The 17379-nt window shown below is 43.2% G+C and overlaps 1 protein-coding gene across 10 annotated transcripts in view; it reads right to left on the bottom strand.

Annotated features, from left to right (window-relative positions):
- The window catches only part of TNC (tenascin C), a 94879-nt gene extending 78210 nt beyond the window's left edge, over window positions 1-16669 (bottom strand). For 2 of the 10 annotated variants that reach the window (XM_060608876.3, XM_060608874.3), the window contains exon 1: window positions 16323-16666. The gene's annotated coding sequence lies outside the window, so the exon portion shown is untranslated. Of the gene's footprint in view, window positions 1-16322 lie in introns of all 10 variants that reach the window. The other 8 variants (XM_078436558.2, XM_060608873.3, XM_060608875.3 and 5 more) reach the window with 8 other exon arrangements.
- Between the last annotated feature and the right edge of the window lie 710 nt (window positions 16670-17379).

Genomic DNA, 17379 nt, shown 5'->3' on the forward strand with positions numbered 1-17379 from the left:
ATGGCTTATTTTGCCAGTAAGCATTTTATATTTCCAACTTTAAATTCTCAGAAAAATAATATGAGGCACTATCTTTATTCTCAGTTTGAAGGTGAGGAAAATGAGGCAGAGAATAGTTAAGTGGCTTATGTAAGTTCAGATATTCATTAAGTAGAGTCAGGATTTGAACACAAGTCCATCTGAGTCCAAAGTAAGTGCTCTGAACTACGATTTTATACAGCATTTTGTGCTGAGGGCCAAGGGAAAAAGTTATGGCTCAAGACCAGTCCCAAGCATTGCTTCCATTACTTTCAAACACCCGGCTCAAAAGAGAAAATCTTTGGAGACATGATCATATCTCAGTTATCAATGGGAGAGGGTACCAGATCTGTTGAAGGCTGCTCAAGAGCCCCTTTGCCATCTCTGAGTGAACAAATCTATTTGTCCTTCAAGATAGAGCTCAAAAAATCATCTGTTATTAGAAGTTTTCTTGTTTTTTTTTTTTCTTTCTGAATTCTCTGAGTTCTTAATTTGATATTATTTCCATCATGTGTCATTCTAAAATTGACTTTGGGTGACTTTATTATGTATGTGTATCTTCCTCTTTTAGAACATAAACCAATTCTATCTTGTATTTATGTCAGACCGTAAGGATTTAGATTGTATGTAATCTTTAAGCTCCATGAAGGCAGGAACTATATCTGAGTCATTCATCTTCTAGTACCCAACACCAAGCTCAGTGTCTACAGCATAGTGAAGGCACAATATGTTTATATTTACATAAAATAACGCTAAATATATTTCTTGATTTGAACTTACACATAGCAGACATATTCATGGAATTAATGAAAGAACAAATACTTTTGTTTTCCTGATAGCCCTAACGGAATTAGTTCTCCTATGATCTCTTCTAAGACAAGATGTATCAAGGAATTCATCATAGCTGCACTCCCAGAATTAGTTCATTTTTATTTGCTCAGTTATTCAGTGAGTATGTACTGTGTGCCAGATACCACACTAAGCACAGGAGTTACAAAATTGACCAAGACGCTGTGGGCTCCTTCCCATGAGGTTCCAGTCAATACCTCAAGGGTTCTTGAGAGCCCAGTACTATCTGCTTTGAGATAAACCTTCTCTATGATAAAGGTCAACTCAACTAGACATTTGGCAGGAGATGAACTCGACCAGGCCTGTGATATACTCAGTGTAAAATTCTGGTTTCAATGTGAATGAAGCATCCTGGGTTATTATCCATTCTCCCAATTTTCTTGCAGTATTCATTGTTGGTTAAATTTAGATCACTCTCTCCTTTTGAATTCTGACTTTTATTTTTCAGCTCCCAGAGATTTGAGGCTCTCCTGGGACCGTGTGGTGGGGAGTACAGTGGATTAAAGGGCTAGGAGATGAGCTCCGCAGCACAGTCCTACCAGCCTCTTGCTGTGAGACCTTGAGCAGGTCACATCCACTCTCTCGTCAAATAAGCAAGATTGTGTGCCCCTAGCCCCTGACTCTTTGGTTCTAGGGACCTGTGGTCTACCGCTAATTTGGCAATATTTCTGCTGAACTTAAATTTGGATTTCATTTCAGACCCATGTCAAGTAGCCAATATTATGTTCAGCACTCCCTCCCCCCACCCCCCAATACTGTGTCTTTCTTTAGTTGTTTGGCTAAAACACTGGTGGTGCTTTGTGGCTTCTGTCTTCCCATCCCCCAAACAGAAGTTTCATTACCAACCAAATTAAGCTCACAAATCTTAATCCATAAAATATTTCCATCCAGACACAATAATGAGATTCATATTTGTGGTTTAGTATACCTAAGAAAAGCTCAGATGAAATATGACTAGATCCATTGATACATTCAGACCACAGACTGCCCTGGTGTGGTCTGGTTTCAATTTTTGAAATAAAAATTCTGCAGAGCACTTGCTTTCTCTCTCCTATTCCTTACCTAGACATAAAGGAAAATAAAAAGTGGGTCCGACCAAGTGGCAACAATATAGGTTCCTGTAAAATTCTGGAAAAATTGTTTCAAGCATAAATTTCAGTTCATTTCCTAATGGAACAATGACCTCCTCTGGCTTTCATCCAGAATTTTAGGAAATCTAGTTGACTCTTTCAAAAGTACTAGAAGTTGGTTCTTGAGCTCTTGAGCCAAGGTGAAGAGATCAGAGATTTATCTAGGAAGGTTTACAGACTGGCTCATACCTCAACGTTAAATAAGAGACCTTCTGACAAGGGCTCTGTGACATAGTGACTTCTGTGAAGCTGTTGTTACTACCCAATGCCAGAGATGTAGCCTTGAAAGACTTTGAAAATTCTTAAGGAGGCATTGTGATGAGCAGAAATACAGGAGATCAAATTCTGTTTGCCTTCTGGGAAGCGTTAGACAAAGTCCCATAACTTTTCTGAATTGTGGCTTCTTGAGCTGTAAAATAAGGATCTTTCCAAGGTTGTTGGAGACAGTGAATGGAATAATAGGATTGTAAATGCTATCCAACTGTTAGTATCTATTCTCTTTTTCTCTCTTCCTCTGTGGCTTCTCTTAATAGGGGAGCTTCACAACATCGGACAGATGAAAAAATAGATAGTAATACTGTAGAGGTGGTTCAAGCATTGATTGAGAGGTTGAATTGGTTTGGGAAAGCAGTTAAGTTTCAGTTTACGTGTCAACCTCAGTGAGCTGACATGGCTATCCAGCACTGTGTTGAGAAAGACTCCATGGCCTCCTTTGCACTCAAGGGGAAAAAGTGCTGTGATGGCTTAGCAATGAATGCCATGGGTACCAAAGTGAAGGAGTGTTGATATGTGTGTCAAATATTTGGCATAGCAAGACTAGGTAGTTTTGGCAATCTTTTCCAAGCCAATGTGCTGATATTCAAATGCATGAATGCATGGAATGCTGTTTGAGGCCTGAGTCAGAGGGAGCCAGATGGATTCTCTGACAATTGTAAAAGCCTGTATGAGTCAAGTGCAATAAAGTTTGATACTATGCTTCTAAGATTGGAAGCAAGAAACTGGACTCTCAGAAAAAACTAACACTGCTCCAGCAATTAATTTGTGTGATATCATGCAAGGAAACATACTTTCATTGTCTACTTTCTCTTTCTCAAACGAGGCTGTTTAAATGCTTCAATAACAGCTAACATTGATTGAAGATATCTGTGCCAAGAATTGCTTCATGTGTATCTTGTGTGGGTATTTCGTTGAATTCTCTCCAAGACCTATGAGGTAGCTACCTTTATTTTTTTCAGCTTAGGGATGAGGAAACGGAAACAGCTCAAGCTCACACAGGTAGACAGAGGGGAGCAGGGGTTTAATTCAGATGGACTGGCTCACATGTCAGAGACCCCATTCCTAACCCTCACCTTTGCAGTCATCCTTGATTGATGTAAAAGTGTGGTTTGCACAACCAAAGTAAAAAGGCAAACTTCCAAAAAACCCAGTTGTCAGGGTCCACAGTAACAATGAAGGAACTTTATGACTTCCGGATAATGTCTGGGAAGCTGTACACGAGCCTGAGAAATAGAGATATTTCGAACCCCTGACTTGGATTTAATTAGCTCTATAACTATAGGCAGCATTTTCTAAAGTGGAATCTACAACATGTTGGCAAATATTAATGCAAGGGAAAAACATGTTTGGAAAATGCTATTTTAAACCAAATGCTATTTTAAACCAAACAAATTACACAGCTTTGTTTACTTCAGGGTTTCCAGAGTCTTTAATGTGTTTGTGTTCATTGGAAATCTCCAAGAGGAGGAGAGTTTATAGTGTTTTCCAAAGCTATTTGATTATTTTGTGTTTGAAATACATCACAGGATTTGGTTTGATGACACACAATAGGGAAAGTGCAGATTTGGAACAAATCTAGACCCTCTCCTTCCATTTCTTTACACATTAGATGGGAGTGATGATTAACTATGGCCAGTCTCTGAGTATAAAGCTCCTGGATGGAGACTTTCTACCAATGTAAACCATGAGTGACACAGATAGTTTCACATGTATCCTGTGCCTGGAACTTAACAGATGCCAGTTAATTATGATGGCAACCTTGTGAGTTAGGAAGCACTGTTCGTATTTTACTGTTATTAAAGCTGAGGGCTTCAGAACATGAAATAACTTGCCCAGGCAGTAATTATTTGATTCAGAATTAATAACTCAGTCGTAGAATTCCAAATCCTATACTCTTTCTGCTACACCAACTTATCTTTTTAAGCAAGATTCATTTTTTTTTCAGTTTAAAGAATTAATATTTATGCAATAAATATCACAGATGACATCCAATATCACTGATGCAAGTAGAGTTGTTGGATCCCTAAAATGGGGCCCTTTGGGAGGGTGGGTCTGGGGTTCTGGAGTGCACATAGCCATTTAATGTACAGTTTTGAACTTGAGCGGGGCACAGAGCCAAATGCTCTATAATAATTTTGTCTCAGGCAAATCTTTAAAGCCCCTGGAAACAGCCTACTCTCTTTGAGTCTGGCCTGGAGAGAAAGTGAGTAAGTGAGAGGAAGATAAAGTGAGAAGTAGCAGACAGAGGAGCTTAACAAATCTCTCCTTTTTGGAAAACTGGCCCTCATGCTATGTACAACTAAAAACAGAGTTATTGTTTCTAAGAAATCAGTCAAGGCATGAGGGTCTTCCAGAGGGTTTAGGAATTACAACTTTCATTTTGAAAGAAATAAACAAATAAGGAAAAGAGGAGGGGGATCCCTTCTGGACAGCAACATTTAATTCAGCATTTAATTCAGCAGGAAAATCAAGAAATTTAGCCTGAGAGAGATAAAAGACAGAGGTGGTCAGGGGGGAAATCGAGGATATTTCACACAAATGAATCACTCTTCTGTCATTCTTTGAAGCTTCCTTCAGCATTATGGTTTTGGATTGGGACTTACTAGGTGAGCTTTTGTTTCTGCTTCAATCCCTTTATACGTAGAAGTATAATAATATAAACCTTGGTAGGCTCTGGTGATTGGAAATTATATATGTAAATTAGCATACTGGCAGGAGTCAGTAAATTTATTTCTAAGTGACCAGATAGCAAATATTTTAGGCTTTGCAGCTAGATGTTCTATGTCACAAAGACTCTACTACTGCAGAGAAAGTAGCCAGAGCATAGCTGTGTTCCAATAAAACTTTATTTACAAAAATAAGCCACCACCTGGTGGTTTCCTGACCCTTGCTGGAATATAGTAGTTTGTTAGAAAATGATAGCTATTATTATAAAACCAAATACAGATTGAACCTGACAGGAAGGAAACTAACATTTTGTTGAGAGCCTGCTATATACCTGTTTTGTGCCATGCCTTATGCTAGATGATTTTTATACATGTTATCATATATCTTTTCATTCATCATGACAACCTGGTGAGACAGGTATTATTATGCATATCTGGAAGTTAAATGAATCAAGACTTAGCTAGATTCAATGACTGGTTTAGAGGGACAGTCAGCATTTGGACCCTAATTTGTGACTCTAAAATGCTTGTTCTCAACTACTACGCTGGGCTGATTCACCAAGCAACTTCCTGCCGTTCATATCAGGTGGAAATTTACATTAGCACTGCTCAATAGAGAGATCAGAGCCCAAGCAGACACCTTCACCTTCCATTTCCTAGATCTTTAGTAGCAATCTGGTGGCTGTCTCTTTGTAAGAGAGACAGGCTCTTTCTCCCAGAGCCTCTGGCTGGGAGACCTCATGTTTTGTACACTTCCCCTTTGGAGAATGCTTAAGCCAAGGTGTACTGTTTGCAAACACTTATTAGCTTTTAGGCAGATGTTGGCAAGTTTCCTTTGGCCTGAGATGGGATTCCAGAGTCTACTGAAGCCTGGATGTGCTCATCGATCATCTTGGCCAAAAAGAGTTGCTAATTAGGGTGACACCCTGCAAGTATTTACCTCTAGAGCTATGTTTTCTTGCTCTGGACATGCCCGTGTCAGCCCAAGTGGTTTGTTGGACTTTTTACTGTAGGTCCAGATGAGTGAGAGCAAATTTATAGTCCTTTAAAAAAATCTATGAAGCCTTGTGCTCTAGTACAGAATTTACCAGATTATATTCCAAGATGTTTTTAGGTACATGTCCTGTGGAAAATGGCATTTGTGGTCAAGTAACTTGGGGGGTATTGGGTTCAACAAAGCTGAATTGGTTAACTGCTATAGGTTTCTCAGAGCATGTACTCTTCTAATCGCACTCAGAATAAAATCTGAACTCCTACCCACTATCTACAGAGCTCACTTCCCTAGTTCATTCAGATCTCTGCTTAAATGTCATCTCCATGTCTCACCCTACTTAAGAGTATCCCACTCACCACCAGTCATTGCCTGTTCCTTTACTGTGTTTTCTGATTATTCTTAGCAAATACCTGCCTGAAATTGTACTTATAAGTTTGATTCCTTGTTATCATCTACCTCCTTCCACTATAATGGAAACGCTATGAAGAGCTTATAAGGATCTTGAATGTTCCTTTATCTACTATATCTCCACCCTTAGAACCATGTATTGAGTAAGAATTCCCAAGAACATGACACAGTGCCAAGTGTCCTCTAAACCCCTTTGTCCACAGAACACTTTTACAGGTGCATCTCATGAGTACAGTGCGCCACAGGCCACAGTCTGGGGAACTGCTTGTCTAATGGAGCCTCATAACCAGCAACAATTGTGACAACAGGTAACAATGACAATAAAACATTTATGCCCAAGTGCCAGTGCTGTGTTAAGCAATTCATGCTCACTTATGTATTTTAACCATCACAATAACCTTATGAAGTAGGTGCTACTATTTTGCCTTTAATATGGTTGAAAACGAGGGTTAGAGAAGTTAAGACTTGGTCAAGATTACGTTAACAAGAAAATATCAAGCTCTTGAACCCAGAACTAATGCCAATGCCAGACTCTTAACCATTAGCCAATCCTCCCCTGGCCACCGGGCTATGAATTTCTTCATGTCCTAAGATACAGAGCTCTTTGTCTCCATCCCTCCCTGGTGTCCTTTCATTACTCCCACCGGTTGTAGACTGATCCTTGTTATAACCTCCAGATACTTGGATCTCTTGTCACTCAGCTTCAAATCCCCAGACAGGTCTCCTCTGTCCTTGGTACTGGTTTTTCCAAATCCCAGGCAGGGCATGCTTTGATCCCAGAGGCCTCCTCCGAAAGCAAGGACATTCCTTGAAGTCTGTGTCCTGAGACGGTTTCCTGTCCCAGAACTAGGCTGGCTTCCTCCTGTCACATGTTATGACATCACTCTGCACAGTTGAGAGCCTAGAGGGCAAGGCATGAAAACAACTTCAAGGTCTGGGCTTTCTGAATAAACTCAGATGAGGCAGCGGAGGTCCAAATCTGGGACACAGCAAGGACTCCTGTCTGTGGTTGAAGATTAATTTTATTTCAGTTGTGCTCAATTTCATATGAACCAGATACAAATTCTCCTTTCAAGAGTTGACAGGAAGAGTTGATCTATGAGCAGACAGGCAATTCCAGCATGATAACGGTGATGACAGAAAAAAATATGGGGTGGAAGGGGATGACAATAAAGGGACATCTCATCGACCCAGAGGAGAGAGGTGGTTCCTAAATTGAATTTTAAAAGGAGATTAGGAGTAGGTGAAAAACATAGGGAAAGATATTCTAGGAAAGAGGAAGTGATATTTGCCAGGGCATAAAAAGCATGAAATAGTTGGTGTTGAAAGCATGGATTATAGCTGAAGTAAAAGGTCTGTTTGGAGGCCGGAAACCAGACCATGAAAGAAACTGAATGCCAGGTTGGAGATCTGAATTTTTCCTGTGGCCAGAAGAGAACCATTTGGAAACCTTTAAGCCTGGGAATGTTGACCTACAACCCAGGTTGAGGGACACATTGAAAGGAAAGTCTGGAGGGATGGGGTCCAATGGGGATCATTGCTGTGGTCTATCTGTGAGATGCACGACCTGAAGTAGGAGGATGAGGGAGTGGGTGGGGAGGCAATGATCTGATTTACTTGTTAAGGCAATAGAGTCCACAAGAGTTGGAGTATGGTGGCATAGTAAGGAAAAAGTGGAAAGGGAGAAAGAATTAGTCCCAAATTTTAGTCTTCCTCACATCTGCTAACAGAAGAATAGATTGGGGAGGGGAGACAATGGATGAGTTTCAGTTTCAGTTTCAATGTCTTGTCACTGAATGAAATGTATTTGAAGTCATTGCCTTGAAAGATCCTGTCCTGGGATATTCAAGATGAATTATGGCTCCACATTGAACTAGGACATCTAATGCAAAACATCTGGCTCTCCCTTATAAATGGATAGAAAGCTTAATTAAGACCCAGTCCCCTCTAGTGGCTGCCATAATTCCTGATTGCTCATTAACAGAAGTGCAGGTGGATTGGGTGAACTTGTTGTTGGTAAGAAGTTGTCAGAAATAGGTAACATTGGACTGTTGGAGGGGCAGAGAAGCTCTAAGATGGGCCCCAATGATACTGCCTCTGCTGTTCACATCTTTGTGCAATTCCCTTCCCTTCAGTGTGGGACAGCCTTGTGGCTTATTTCTAACCAAAACAAAATATGGCCAAGGTGTTGCATATCAGTTCCACTATTAAGCTGCACATGATTGTGATGTCTGTTTGCTTGCAGGCTCTCTCTCTCTCTTGTTGGCTTTGATGAAACAAATGGGCATGCTGGAGAGTTCCATGTGGCAGGGAACTGAGAGTGGCCTTGGGCCAAGAGACCTCAAGAAACTGAATGCAGCCAACAACCACGTAAGTGAGCTTGGAAGCTAATAATTCCTCAGTTGAACCTTAAGATGAGACCCCAATCCTGGCCAACACTGTGACTGAGTCTTGTGAGAAACCATGAAAGTAGAACGTCCTGCTAAGGTATGCTCAAATTCCTGACCTTAGGCATTATAAGACAACAAATGGGTGTTGTTTTAAACCACCAAGTTTCACAGCAATTTGTTATGCAGTGAGAGATAACAAATACAGTGGACTCTTGCCTCAACCCGTGTGCACTAAAGCTGTTCAGAGAGTAAGACTCTGCTAATTTTTCCTTTTTAAATAATATATTAACTCTGACATTTTTTATATTGTCCCTGGCTTCCAAGAGCAAGAGTCAGAAGACCTCGGACTGAGTCCTGAGCCTGTTGCCAACTGGCGTGAGATCTTAGGAGGACTTTTCTCTCCTTTGAATCTGTTTCTCCATCTTCCAAATGAGGGGAGTTTAACTAGGCCAGCAATTTACAAAAACATTATTATTATTATTATTATTATTGTTATTATTGTTATTTTGCCACAAAACTCCTTCACCAAACAACATTTCATGAGGAAGCTCCATGTACAAAACAGGTAAAAGTGGAGGGGCTTAAGTTAAAATAAGATTGAATGGAGCCCCTGCTTGGCCTCTCCATCTCTCTGTGGGAGCCTCCAAATCACCTTGGAGGAGTCTTTTAAATCCAGTCTCCAAGCCCCTGGTTTAGAGGCTGCCAATGAGCCTTTTTAACTTCAAAATTCTGTGGGTTCTAAGGAAAACATTTTTTAACAACCTACCTATGAGTTGAAACACTCTACTGTGACATCTCTGCAACAAGCTACCTCTGTGAGACCATCCCAGGACCCAGGGCATAAGTTTCCCAAGGAGCAGATGACTTCCCTTGGGGGTAGAACTAAAGTTGCCTATGCCCAGCATGAGCTGAGTTTCTCTTCCCTGAGCTTCCCAACAGGTGGGTTCCCTCCTTTGCATTGAGGCTCCCTAGGTATTTGCCTCTCCCAGACTGTTTCTTCCCTAAGTGGAAAGTCATGGCTTTTTTGTCTGGATGCACTCACATGCTTTACTATTATTGTTACTGTTGTTATTTCGTATCTTGGTGCCTACTGGATGCAGTGTTCCTGCTAGTCTCTGGGTGGCACAGTGTCCAGTGTCGCTGAGATCCCCAGTGCAGTGCTACAACCCAGGACTTCCCTATGCTGCATTTGTAGGCTTCGAGTTCTGAACAAAAATATACTGACTTGCACTCAATATTGAGTCTCTGCCATCTTTCTTCTATCTACTAAGTATGGTTTTACCCCTGAACACATCCCTGAGCCCTGGGTGATAAAAGTTGGGTTTTCCTAATCCTTCAAAGCATCCCCTTGCCTGAAGTCCATCACTAGTAATTCTCTTATTTGTTAAGCATTGCCCTCTCTACTGAACTACCCTTTAAAAGTGTAAATAGGGGCGCCTGGGTGGCTTGGTCGGTTAAGCGTCCGACTTTGGCTCAGGTCATGATCTCACGGTCCGTGAATTCGAGCCCCGCGTCAGGCTCTGTGCTGACGGCTCAGAGCCTGGAGCCTGCTTCTGATTCTGTGTCTCCCTCTCTCTCTGCCCCTCCCCTGTTCATGCTCTGTCTCTCTCTGTCTCAAAAATAAATAAACGTTAAAAAAAAAATAAAAAAATAAAAGTGTAAATATCCCTCTAGAAAGTAGCCTGCTGTCTCTAACCTCTTTCTTATCTGAAAAATGGGAATAACACCTGAGTGCTAAGTGGCATGGTGGAAGAAGCATAGTCACGGGAGTTGGCATGGGAAGGAACAACAGTGCCACCACTTCCTACTCTGTGTTGATGACAACCTTTCTAGGCCTCAGTTTACCTATCTGTCAGGTTATTTACAGTTTCTGGGACCATCCAAAAGTGAGGCATGGAAAAGTTATTTTATACGCTTATAAATTCATGTGTATCCTACTTTCTTGAAAATTTATCCAGCATAAACCATAGAACTCAGTTCAGAAGCAAGGCAGTGTTGCGCTATTGTTCCATTTGCTTTGGGACAGCAGAGTTTCTTCAAGAACAACTTACTAAGGGCCTGGTACCTGTCAGCAGGTAGCTAGGCTTTGGGGAACACAAGCACCAGCAAGACACAGTTCCTGCTTCACCGATGATCTTGACCTTGGGGGTGTGCAGGCAGGTGGGGTGGGGGGAGGTGATTATCGAAGTATACATGATACACAGATGTCAGTGGGGGAAGCAGAGAGCTCTGTGGGAACCCGGAAGAGGGGTATTTCAGGCAGCCTGCAGGGCAAGCCTGGTTGCATCAGGCAGCACTTGCTTATGAGTGTTCATGCTTCAGGTCTCAGACTGGCAGAGGGTGCGGGGAGTGAGTCAGGCTTCACCCTCAGGCAGCTTAGAGCCCAGTAGAGGAAACACATTACATTAGGAATTATAGGCTAATTATTTGATTACAGTTTCCACAGGAAGTGAAACCAGAAGGAGCAAGTTGAAGATAGTAACAGTGGCCGCCCAGCTGAACAGAACATGGTGGTCTGAAAGATGAGCTTTTGATTTTTTCTCAGCTTTGTGGTGTCCAGCCCTCTTTGTTGTCAAGAGATGGATAGAATTAAGGTGCTGAGTATGGCTTGCATATCCTAATGGTTATAGCCACATGTGCAGGACTGGGAGCTGGGTCTGAGTTCTGGCTCAGACATTTACTATCTGTGTGGTGTTGGGGAGGCTACTTAAACTTTTTCAGCCTCAGGTTCCCTGTGTTTGAATGGGGGACAGTTACACTTGCTGGACGGTTGATGATGAAATGGCATAATGACTGTCAGGAAATTTTAGCTATTACAATCACCTCCTCCACCCCTGCTAAAAGAACTTTCTGGACCCATTCATGCAGAAGTTAGTAGCAGCCAACTCATCTCCTCCAGGGTAAGAGTTAACCAGTTAGTTCTGAAGCAAAGCTGTCTACTTTCAGAGCTTACAAAAAGCTCTCTGGTTCTTGACACAGGGTGTTGAGGGGTGGGTAGGTGTTAGAGGGCCAACCAAAACTATTTGAGTTACCATGGCTGTATAATTAAGAACTTGTGGATTTCTGGAAATTTCAAAAATCTGAGACAACTTGACATGATTTTTTTCACTTCCATGTGCAAATAGACTAGAAATGCATATGGGAGGGATTTTACTCTCACAATCTGCTTTCAGGGTGGGCATTTTGCTTTTATTCCATGATGGAGGGTCAAAGGATGCAATGATAGTATTGAATTAGATTGCTGCTTAATAGAGGCCAGAAATATGAGACAAGGCAAAAGGAAACAGAAAAAAAAATTCTAGGCATAAGGGAATTACTGAAATAAAAGTCTGGTCTCCCAGGTTAGAATCAGGTAGGTACACAGACTTTTCTCCTCTACCAAGAACTTATAAGGTATGTACAGCCCTTTTATGGTAGGCAAGGCCACTGCTATCTTTTGCACGGATGGAATTATTGCCTGGAGATTGCAGGATTCTGAGGGAGTTGTCCCCCTTGGAAGGAAGCCTTCATCTCACGTTTCCCAACATGTTGAAGGTATTCGAACTGGCGGGGTTTAGATTCATGGGAATTCCCGTTGATCTTCTCAAAGTGAGAAGCGATTGAACCATAACCCTCATCTCTGAGACTTCAGGGAAATTTGTGGCTTGGAGCCTACAACCATTTCCTGATCATCCTGAGATTCACTGCCCCAAGACTGGGCACACTGATTGCACTCTGGCCCACCAGTCGGCCCTTTTATACCAGGTGCTCTGTTCACCTGACTCTCAAAGAGGGTGCAGGGACAGGTACAGCCTTGCCCTCCCCATGAGCTCCAGCTTGCAGAGCACAGCAAAGTATATGCCTACTTTCCTGGGATGAAAACTAACAGGAATAACCAGATTGCTACTTTTAGTGTCATTCTCATTCTCTCTCTCTCTCTCTCTCTCTCTCTCTCTGTCTGTCTCTCTCTCGGCTGAAATTTGAACTTTTCTGTTTCCAGGCAGAGAAGTGCACCACCATGAGCTGACCTTTTCTGAGCACCATGAAAAATGATACAGGCAGGGCTGTTCTGTAAAGTCAATAGACACCAATGCCAGTTGGGGGCTTCTCTACCATCTGGCCAATCACTGAAAGACATCATTCAAGGTTCTGTGAGGTTAGCCCTGCCTACCAGAAGCAGTGCAGCATAGTGGAAAGAATAGTAGAGTTTTAGTCAGAAGGTTTGGCTTCAAAGCCAACAGTGCTCCTCACTTATGGAAAACCCTCATGTCAGCCACTTAACTTCTTTGGGCTTTGGTCCTCTGTCCATAAAACTGGAGCAAATGATTTACAACTTGCAGTGTTAGGGTGAGAATTAGATGAAAAACCATAGACAAACCCTCCTCTCACATAAGTGATACACAGTTAGCCCTCAGTATTAATTACTGTGTGTGTTTTATCATCACAAAGGGGTTGGGTATTTGGAGTGAACTAAAGGTTTGTTATCTCCTTCCTACTTTTCAAACTAAAATGACTTCAGTCTGGAAGGACTTGTGTTTTACACCAGCTTAGGTATTATTTTCCTGTAAGAAAACATGGCTATCTGTCCATAGAAATCCAGGGGGAGGAGGGACTAGGTGTACTTGGTTCATTGCGAGCATTAGAAAGGGCAGGATTAAAGGGGACATGTTTTTCATTCTGTCAGCTTGAATTCCCTTTCCAAATTCCATTCTGGTTATATGATCAGGCTACTGCTGTATTTAAGGGTGGCCACAGTCTGGCTGGAGGGGTGGATTTAGTCAGAAAGGAAGTTTTTTTTTTTTTCCTTCTAAAGGTAGTGCAAGAAAGCAGCAGTATTCAGAAGGGACACGGTGGGATGTGCTTCTGATTTGGGGACCATGGGTCTGAAAACCAGCTCCATCACTCTGTGTTCTAGGACTCTGGAAAAATTATTTGCTCACTCCCCCCTTCAAGCTATGTCTTTTTCCAGTAGGCACAGTCCATTCCTCAGAGACAGACTGTGGATATTTAGTGAGATGATGTACACAAGGGATCTTAAGGATAGAGTAGGCTCGCCATACATTTTGGCTATTGTTATCCTCAAGATTAATTAAAAGAATCCTCCTTCATTAAGCATTTTAAACTTCTTATATTCTTATCTACTGTACTACTTGGGGAATTGCATTGGCTTCTGTTACAGGTGAGGACCCGAAGGGGCAAACGACCCTGTTGAAGTGCAGAATCGCAGCTTGAATGCACACTGCCTGGGTCCATTATTTTATACCGTGTTTTGTGTCATTCAAGGTTCTATGGAAACGTACCAGAGGCTGAGAACAAAGGGGCGAGTTTTGGAACCTCCACCCTCACTTCAACCAAAGCAGCCCCACATTTACCTCTCATATTGGAGTTCTGCCATCAGTGTCCTTTAATGAATATTTCCACGGCTAAATAAAAGTTTGAAAACCACCGTCTTAGGACATTAATTTCAGATAAGTCCTTATAAGTTGATAAGCAAGAAAACCAAAAAACAACAACAAAAGCCCTCTATTTATTGAGCCCTTACTATGTGTCAGATACTGAGTCTGCCATCTATTATTTCATTTGGATGTCACAAGAGCCCTGAGAGATACAGATCATCACCCTCTTTATATGACAACATCACTGAAAGCTGGAAGATCAGTAACTTCTTTGGGAGGAGGATACAGGCAGTACAGTGGAAGATGAGAGAGGGAAGCTGGGTTTTTTTCAAACAAAGCATAGAAAAAAAATACTTTAAAGATTGTAAAGCTGATAATACCCCCTTTTCAATCCTTATCTGATTCACACTGTTCTGAGCAAACCAGAGAACATTCATATTGCCACCCTTTTCTTCCCCCAGATGCCGTCACCTGCCTGAAACACATGGTCAAAGCACAATTACATCAACTGAAATGGGCTGAGATGCATACAATGCCAGCAAACTTTCCACAGGCTTCTTTAGCACTGAACAAACCTCCTCCAGTCCTCAATTGGGCTTACCATATTGAAGGGCAAGGCGGGAAGCTGGCTGGGGTGGGCAGCAGGTTTTATTTCTAAAGCACATATGGGAAACCTTCATAAAAAAGGGGGAAAGGTCCACAAAACATGAAAAAGAGGCATTCATTCTTCAAGTGGAGCTCCCCTGTCCCGCTCTCACTCTGGATGGAAAGCATTTCCAAAGAGTCCCCGGGCAACATCGTACTTTATAGCTGACAGCTTTAGAATCTGCAAACGCCCAAACTCAAAACCTTGTGCATCTGGAGTCAGAACTCGACATTTACCTCCAGCCCTCGGGCTGCTCCCTTTCCCCGACCTGCGCCAGAACAATGTCCTGCTTATAAAATACAGCCAAGTCTCTGACCTGCCAGCCTAGTGAGACACCCTCAGACTTGTGAGATTAAAAAAATGGGGGTTGGGGGTAAGGGAGTGAGGAATACATGAAAAACAATCCAAGATTGCCTAAATGCCTCTTTTAACTTCCGAGGTGATGGCTATTTCTGATAATGACAATGATTATCCAAACCTCCAGTTACTGAACACTCACTTTCCCAAATGCTTTATGCCTCATTCCTCCTCATAATGACAACAGAAGTTATTGTTCCCATTTTTGATAAGTGGACACTAAGGCTCATAGAGATTACATATTGTCATTGGTGTAACACCTTTGATGGTGGGTGGTGGGGATACCAAAGTGACAGACCTCTGGCTTCAAAACCTGAGCTCTTAATCCCCTTATTACACTGGTGGAAGAGAGGAACCCCTGTGCTTTTCTCACAACCCTCCAGGTAGAGCTTCCCAACCCTGGGGCAAGGTGTTTCTCAGGGCTTTCTGTGATGACAGGTGAGGAGGGAGAGGTGAGGAGGGAGAGGTGATCCTAGAAAGATTCAGGATACTCCTGGCCCTAAGCACCCTGGAAACACACATATACCCAGCCCAAGGATCAGTGACTCAGGAGGTATCGACGACGGGGAGGCCCCCTGCCCTTCAGGATAAAAGCTGGTGTCTACCGCTCCCACCTTGAAGTCCATAGTTGTTCATGTGGCCCTAGGAGTCGCCCCCTCCCTCTGCCCTCTGGCCTCATCCCTTTCCATGCCTAACCACAGGGAGGATGCTGTGGAATGATGGATGGACAAAAACCTTTTGTAAACTGTAAGGTGAACGCCGTTTAGAAATACAATCTTAATGTTCTCTCTACAACCCTCTATCGACCTTCCCTTAACCCATCCCACAGGGAGGCCATGAACGATGTCCACCTTCAACTTCCACCTCTCTAACTCTCAAACAAAAACACTCACAGGTGAAATCAGCCAGGCAGGGAGCTAACAGAAAATTCTTACTTTTCCTCTGAAGAACGCAGAGATAAAAACTTTACCAAAAGTTCCTTCCACGTGTGGCTGTTCCTAGAAGTAAAACCCACCGACACACAACAAAAATCTACAAGACTGGAAGTCACAAGTAGAAGACAATCGAGGCGCATCGGATCACAACAAACACCCCATTTTACCGGCAGTGAAGATACAGCAAAAGTGTTATAATTATGAATCCACAACATCTTTGGTCCCGGGAATGCAGTGTACCATAATGATCTTTGCTGATGGGGGTGAAGCACACTTACCTTTCCGGAGTTGAGAAAGACCTAGATCCTTAAATGAACCAGCTCCATGGAATAAGGACCTGGCTGTGAGCAGCGGGGCTCCCACGTGCGCTGCCCCCACTGTCACCCCCAGCGCACAGTCTTTGTGCAGAGGAGAGGCCGGTGTGTGTCTGCGCGCGCGGGAGAGCGTGTGACAGTAGGCAGGCTGTGGCCAGCGCAGCCAGCTTTGGCTGGCTTATATAGCAGCTCCTTCCTCTGTAATGGGACGCCTCGCCTCCAGACATCCTTTCCTACTTTTTCAGTTGGTGAATTAAAGGAACAGCCCTCCCAGCGGAACGGGGTTAGCTCATGAAAGACGCACTCACTCCCTGCTCCTTGCCAGGAAAAGAACCCATTTGCATACAATTTATGGCGAAAGTAGGAATTCCAGCTTCCCTCGCCTCCTCCCCTTCCCCACCCCCGACCCGGAGCAGCTGTTAGCTAGGTGTGATTTTTGCTCTGCTCCCCAAACGGATTTTCTAATTGTGAGACAGAAGCCCAGGGACTGAGAGGGAGTAGGATCCGAGGCTCCAGCTCTGCTACTCGGGTAGGCTGAAACCGCCACCCAGAGCTCGCCTGGGCTCAGGGCGGCAGCTGCTCCGCGGGCGGCACCTCGGAAAGGGGCCGAGCTCAGTTCCTGGAAAGAGGAGATAAAGCCCTTCAGAAGCATGGGGCGTTTGGGTTTCTCTGGGCCAGCTGAGAGAGAGAACTCGGGATTAGTGCTTAGCAGGTGGGGCAGTGCTGGGAGCGCAGATCTGCCCGGCTTCCCTTGTGTGGGAGGGAGCCGTGCCCAGCTGTTCAGAGGCTTCACTGTCCGGCCCCACTGCCCGTGAGTGGGCCTGTCTTCTACGTTGCACTTCCTGGGGAAAGGTCTCTGAAGTTTCTTCTCAATGTGGAAAGGTGTCCGGCACACGGGGGAGGGGAAGGTAACAACTTAATCTTTGAGACATAAACTGTGCCTTTGCTCTCCAGCCTGCTGTGGATTCTTTCCAAGCTCTGAGTCATCCATTCGTTTGGTGTTAGCATGCACGGAGTATCC

Source organism: Panthera onca, chromosome D4 (assembly GCF_046562875.1).
Source record: "Panthera onca isolate mPanOnc1 chromosome D4, mPanOnc1 haplotype 2, whole genome shotgun sequence".
NCBI lineage: Eukaryota > Metazoa > Chordata > Mammalia > Carnivora > Felidae > Panthera > Panthera onca.